Here is a 7,344-nt window from a genome sequence, read left to right on the forward strand (position 1 = left end):
AGCTTTGGCATTAAAATTCGGCCTATCGCTTGCGCAAAGGACGGGTTGTAATCGCATAATTATTAACTCGGATAATATGGAGGTGATCGAGACCATGAACAAAGGAGGACGATCGTGGGGGGCAGCAGCTGCATTTTTTGATGATTGTTTTCATTTAGCTTGCGATTTTCCTATTTCTAGATTTGAGCAATGTAATAGAGAAGCAAATAAAGTTGCTCATGAACTTGCCAAGTTGGATAGATTTTCCTTCATTTCTGATTGGCTCGAGAAACCACATAATGCAATTGTACCAATCCTCATAAACGATGTAATGATTATTTCTAATGAATAAAACTCGAACTTTCTTTCAAAAAAATTAAGACACTCAAATATATAAGAACAGTAGTCTGGCCGGCTGGATGCTGCGTATTTCAGCTCTCAAAAATGAGTTAATTACACTATTGATACATAAACTTGCAGAGAGGGTACAATTTCATACAAAAACTTGCATATTGACTCAAGTTAGCCCCTAAACTTACTTTGTGGGAACGATACAAATTAGTCCGAAACCTGCTTGTCGGATGAGAGGCACACATCGGTCACTTCGGTTTTCGTTTCTCATCGGCCCTTTCGTCTTTTTGTTTCTCGTCAGCGACGGTGCGATGGTCGCCGCGGACGAAGTCGACGCTGGATGGAGCCGCGTCCTCGTGGCATTGGTGAGTTTCCGCCTGACTACGGTATGAAATCACTTTCCTTCTTCTATGTCGGATTGTCCCACCTGTAACGGCGTCTCTTATCGCTAGGGTTTTCATCCGGTCTGATCAGTGGTATATTTGCTCCCATATGGTTTTTCTGTGGTGCGTATGGTTGATAATCAGGCGTCGGTAGATGAAAGGTGTTGTTTTGTGGTATTTCCACCCGCTTGTCATAGTTTACTGAAACCCGTGTTGGGTGTGATGTTGAGAGTTGCAGAAAGTAGTGTTCTGCTACAGTGGAGTTGCTGTTGTTTGATCATAATCTTGTGATGTGATTACTTTCATAGTTTTGTGACTGAAACAAGTGTCGTTTAAATCTTTTCACTACCACTATTTACATAACTCAGATGGAAGTCTAGAAACCTACGCCCTACGTCGAATCCTTCTGTACACACTCTAAGAACAGGGCTACGAAAATGCCCGCAATTCTACTTCTTCTCAATGTCATAAAAGTCAGGGGCAATACTCAGATGGTGGAATAAACCCATCAAAATGATACTCAGTGGCCATTTGCATTTGATTCTGCAATAACTGTTGAGTTCTACTCACAAAGTCACATACTGTAGGACACGAGAAATTATGAATAGAAAAGCACCTCCGAATTTTTTTTGGGCCGAAATGAAGCTCAGATGTCACCCGCCATTCTTCAGTACAACCGTCGCCCAGGCCGCCGTCGGGACCGACATTGCCACCATCGTCGGGACCGACATTGCCACTGCCGTCACCCATGGGCCATGCGCCCACGAGGAGGGGCTGACTATCCGCCAACGACGACGCCCCGTCACGGCGAGCCACCTTCTTCCGTCGTTGCAGCGGCCATTGCCACTGTCAAGGGTTAGGGATTTGGCTTGAGAGGAAGGCTGCCTCGGTCGAGTGTGAATTTGTGGGAAGAACAGAGAAGAACCGCTAGGGATTTGGCTGGTGTGTGGTGAACAGAGAGGCTGGCTAGGCTACTCGGGGATCTATTTACATCATACAGCGGGGGTTCCTGTAAATTAATCTGGATGCGGGCCAAGTTCCTAGAGCCGACGTGGCAGGTTTCAACTAATTTGTATCAGTTTGCTCCCGTAAAGCAAGTTTATGGGCTAATTTGAGTCATTTTGTAAGTTTTTGTATGAGATTGTACCCGCGCTGCAAGTTTATGTACCAATAGTGTAATTAACTCCTCAAAAATATATACTTAGGTACTCTACAGCTGTGGTTATTTTGGTACTCCTCCCTCTGTCCCATAATATAAGATGTTATCCACTGCTGACTCGTTTTTGAGAAGATCCACCCCGTGATGCCTCTGTCTCTCTCGGTCTCTCCTCACTTTTCCCCTCCCGAGACCTTAGCTCGCTCTGCTCACCCAACTGTTGCCACCGCTGCCGCCGGCACACGACCCGCCGACGTCGGCGCCGCCGCACCGCCCCTACGCGAGCTTCCGCCTCTCTTTTCTTTGATTCCCTTCGGTATCCGAGCCCTAGCCCTCTCATCTTCGAGTCGCTAATGCCGCCATCGCCACCTCCAGCAGCCGCCCCGGCCACCTCGTACGACGGCGGAGACAGGGGACAGGAGGCGCCACACCAACGCCAGGAGGTACCCCTCGGCCCTGGCCTTCCCCATCGCGACATTGTGTCCACTGCGATTGATGAACCCAGGTAACCACTCCCACCGAGACACTTCTACATTTTGAACCCATGTTGAGATGAAAAAATCACGATCTCTTCCCCTTTGCAGGGCCTACCCTCTGGCCTTTCTCCGACACGCGGGCACTGGCGCCACGGCCCTTCTCCATGTCGTGAGATTCGAGGAGGTCAAGGCTGCCACAAGGTCGTCATCACGGTCGGCCCTTCTCCATGTCGCTTGATAGTGCATGCAAATTCTAAAGGTACATGCTCACACAATTTATGTAAAACCGGTAGAATATGTTGCCATCCGTTACAACGCACGAATTATTTCCTATATAGATATTAAAAATAGGAAGTAACATGGAAGAGTTTTCTTATTGTAGTTTTGGTTCAGGGTATCTAGCATAAATAACTGGGGCACCACAACCCTGTTGTGCCAAATGTGTCATTCACGGTGCAGTGGTGAGAGAGATAATAGGTGGCTGGCAGAGAAAAAGAGTGATTTAATGGTATAAAAAGTCTACTCCTAACTTCAGTTTTGCCATTGTAAAAGCGATCTCCAAGTCATTTTCTCTATCTAAAATGAGAGATGAAAAAAGTCCAATGAGAGGTGCAAATTTTTGCTGACGTCGCCGGCATCTTAGTCACAATTATTTGGGGGCGAGTCAGGCTAGACATGATACATAAGACCTCATTGATCATCTTTTTCATCCCTCGCTCGCATCAGACGCCTGGTCGAGACTACCATGATTGTCCTCATCATCCCTCGCCCGGCAGAACTGTTGTCTCTGTTGTTGTCCTCGGCATCCCTTCACGCGCCACCAAGGCCGGCCTTCCCCAAGCAATTATGCAAGTCATGATCATCCTGGTAATCTCTCTTTGGTGCTTTAAGTTTAATTAACACATCAACAACTAGAATTGGCATACTCGTGTAGGTAACGTATTCAGATTTTGGCCTTTGTCATTTATGCACATTAATACAATATAACATGAGCTTTAGTATAGATGCTATCAAATTTTAGTTAGATTGTTGCTAAAATAAGCATGTTATTGTGGCTACTATTTTTCAAGAAATTTTACTTAGGTGAGCATTTAATATTTTTCCAGTGAGTATTATTACATTAATGAAAAAATTAGTGCGTAAGATAATATAGAAGGCATGATTTTCCGACCAAGCGGCTTCAACATCGATCTCTGTTCCAATTTGCCGCCATGGAGCTCTGATTTGGAGTGACCTGTGATTCAGCTGTTTGGGAGATTTTGTCGGCGTGATGTGTTTTGGAGGAAAACAAAGTGGTAGAGAGTCAAGGAATTGGGGTTTGGTTGGGGACAGTTCACTTGTGTTTTGATCTGAGGGACCCAAAACTTGAGGCTAACAAAAACTATATGTTTCAACATTTTCAGTTTATCATAAATATAATCATCTATGTCTCACACATGGAAGACCAAGGAATCATGCATGGATGATGTACCATAGTGTTCACTAAAGCCCATGCCGTCGGGCAGAGGGAATGCGGTTTTTCTTCTCCCGTTGCAATGCACGGGCATGTTTCCTAGTTACATCCAATATACTCATACATTGGATTTAATAACAACTTGTATTATGGAAGGGAAGGAGTACATGATAGTAAGAGGTAATTTCTTCTCAAAGAAAAACAATCCTTATGTTTCAAGATCTGGAGTTTCGTGTGTGAAAAAACCCATAGATATACGATCATTTGCGACGGAGTGAAGTGCACCAGAGGTGCTAAACTACTTCATGGGTGTCACATAGGTATCTTCCTTTGCTTACAATTCACCGGTGGGACGTCGTCGGAGGGCGTGTGGAGGAGTGTCTCCATTGAATCTCGCTGGATTCCGTTGGTGCTGGTCTTTGATGGATCTGTTGAGTCCCGTCTTTGTTTGTCTTCGATTGAGTGTTTACAGGTTTTACCCTTCCAATCTACGACTTTCTTCATCGGTGATGCTTGTTGCTCTATTGCATTGGTTCTATGAGGCCTTAGCACGACAATTTCTCAGTTGTCTACTATAAGATTTGCCCGGCTTCGGCGAGGGAGGGGCGATGACAGTGGCGCACCTTCGGCTCGCTCCAGTGCTTGTAGTCGTCGCTAGGTGGTCTATGGACCTGGTTGCATTTTTTTATTATCTCTGGTATTCTTTGTACTGCCATGATTAAAGATAAATAGATTGAAAGTTTCTCACGCAAAAAGAACTAGGACAACGCCCGTATGTTACAACGGGAATATAAATATTCTAGTACGTTAGCTCATGATTTACCTACTCATATTAATGTGATTGTATAAATAATTGCTTACCAAATCCTGTTCGTGATTTATCTTATAGTTGATGAAAATTTTGCTAAGTAAATTAAAGTGGAATTGATGCGAAAGATAAGTAAATTGATGTGATAAAGTGGGTTACTGAAAAGGTGCGATCAAATATGGCATGGTGGGAAATAAACCGGCTGAATGAAAGAGACTTGATGGGAAGGGTGAACCGGTTGACAAAGAGTTCTTGCTCACAGAAAAAAAACACTGCTTAGTTTTTAAGTAGTAGAGAAGTAGAGATGACACGTGAAGGTGAAAATTTCTTCTCTGCTAGGAAGGCAGATAAGATACATTATAATTTTCTAGAAATCTTCGTTAAATATTTTGATAGACACATATATTCTTGAGCTCTCTGCAAATATATTTTAGGAAATTAAAATAGTTGCAAACACATAAAAACTATATAACTCAAAATGATGCACATCAATTCACAGTGGAACGATGTCTTGTTATTACTATGGTATTTAGATCTAAGTACAATTCAACCCCAAAAAAAATGTCAGTGGTACTTCAATTGTTCATAAATCAATCTAAACGATACACACTGGAGTTGCAAAATATATTGTATTTAAAAATTAGCAGCATTATTATGTTGCTAATTATAATAGAAAGATATTAAATTAAATATTATATTTATGAAATAAATTGTAATAAAGTAAAATAGTTTGGTATAATTTAATGAAAATTTGTAATATCTATCCCAGAGTTTGAGTGGAAATTTGTTTAGCATGTAGCAAATTATAAATAGTACACTACAGCTTCGAGTGTTGTCGACGGAAGTGAGTACTGGTGTTACACTCATACTATGATGAAACTAGGATTTAATACTCTAAATAATTTGCTGAAACTGCACATATTTTAACAATCCAGAAAACCTTTATTTGAAGAAATGCCCTCTCGCTCAGATGTAATCAAACCAGATGTGTTTGACGGAACCAACTTTAATCGTTGGCAGGCAAAGACAAAGATGTGGTTGATGGATCAGAAATTATTCTGGACCATGGCAGATCCCCCACGCATTGGTCTTATGGACGCTGAGTGTCAGACCAAGTGGAAGGATGCAGATATCCCAGCTGTGGCTCGTTTGTTGTCTGTATTCGCCGACAAGTTGTTTGACGTGTATGTGAGTTACATGAATGCCAATAAGCTCTGGGATGAGCTGGATCAGAAATATTCTAAGGGGGACAATGGGAACGAGTCCTTCATAACTGCCAGATACTTGAACTACAAGATGGTAGATGGGTGCTCGGTGATGGAGCGGATCCATGAGCTTTAGCTCCATGTACGTGACTTTGGTCAGTACAAGTGCATCCTGCCTGAGTCTTTTCAAGTCAATGTGCTCCTGGCCAAGTTGCCGCCTTCTTGGCGTGACTTTGTTATAGCTCGTCGACATCTTAAGGAGAGTTTATCTCATGGCGAGCTAGTAGCTGCTATTAATGTTAAGGAGCGGGCCAGGGCAGGTGATGGTGAAGGAAATTCTCAAGTCCATGCTCACCAAGTTGAGGTCAAGAATTCGTAGAAATACAAGAAACCAGCCCCACATAAGCCAAAACCAAAGAATATGAAGAAGAAGATGATGAAGAAAGAGGACATCATTTGTTATGTTTGTGGTGTGGCTGGTCATAAAGCTTGAAGGAAATATGCCCTAGAGGCAATATTAAAGTTGTTATTTATATTTCCTTATATCATGATAAATGTTTATTACTCATGCTAGAATTGTATTAACCAGAAACTTAGTACATGTGTGAATACATAAACAAAACAGAGTGTCCCTAGTATGCCTCTACTTAACTAGCTCGTTAATCAAAGATGGTTAAGTTTCCTAACCATAGACATGTGTTGCCATTTGATGAACGGGATCACATCATTAGAGAATGATGTGATGGACAAGACCCATCCGTTAGCTTAGCGTAATGATCATCAAGTTTTATTGCTATTGCTCTCTTCATGACTTATACATATTCCTCTGACTATGAGATTATGCAACTCCCGAATACCGGAGGAACACCTTCTGTGCTATCAAAAGTCACAACGTAACTGGGTGATTATAAAGATGCTCTATAGGTGTCTCCGAAGGTGTTTGTTGAGTTGGCACAGATCGAGATTAGTATTTGTCACTCCGAGTATCGGAGAGGTATCTCTGGGCCCTCTCGGTAATGCACATCACTATAAGCCTTGCAAGCAATGTAACTAATGAGTTAGTTACAAGATGATGCATTACAGAACGAGTAAAGAGACTTACCAGTAACGAGATTGAACTAGGTATGATGATACCGACGATCAAATCTCGGGCAAGTAACATACCGATGACAAAGGGAATGATGTATGTTGTTATGCGGTTTGACCGATAAAGATCTTCGTAGAATATGTAGGAACCAATATGAGCATCCAGGTTCTGCTATTGGTTATTGACTGGAGATGTGTCTCGGTCATGTCTACATAGTTCTCGAACCCGTAGGGTCCACACGCTTAAAGTTTGATGACGATTTGTATTATGAGTTATGTGTTTTGGTGACCGAAGTTTGTTCGGATTCTCGGATGAGATCACGGACATGACGAGGAGTCTCGAAATGGTCGATAGGTAAAGATTGATATATTGGAAGGTTATATACGGACATCGGAATGGTTCCGAATAGGTTCGGGGATTTATCGGAGTCGTACCGGGAGGTTATT

The 7,344-nt window shown here is 42.5% G+C and overlaps 1 pseudogene; it reads left to right on the forward strand.

Annotated features, from left to right (window-relative positions):
* The first annotated feature begins 5,671 nt into the window (after window positions 1-5,671).
* LOC119332804 overlaps window positions 5,672-7,344 on the forward strand; it is a 4,767-nt pseudogene continuing 3,094 nt past the window's right edge.

Source organism: Triticum dicoccoides, chromosome 7A, assembly GCF_002162155.2.
Source record: "Triticum dicoccoides isolate Atlit2015 ecotype Zavitan chromosome 7A, WEW_v2.0, whole genome shotgun sequence".
In the NCBI taxonomy this organism is placed as follows: Eukaryota; Viridiplantae; Streptophyta; class Magnoliopsida; order Poales; family Poaceae; genus Triticum; species Triticum dicoccoides.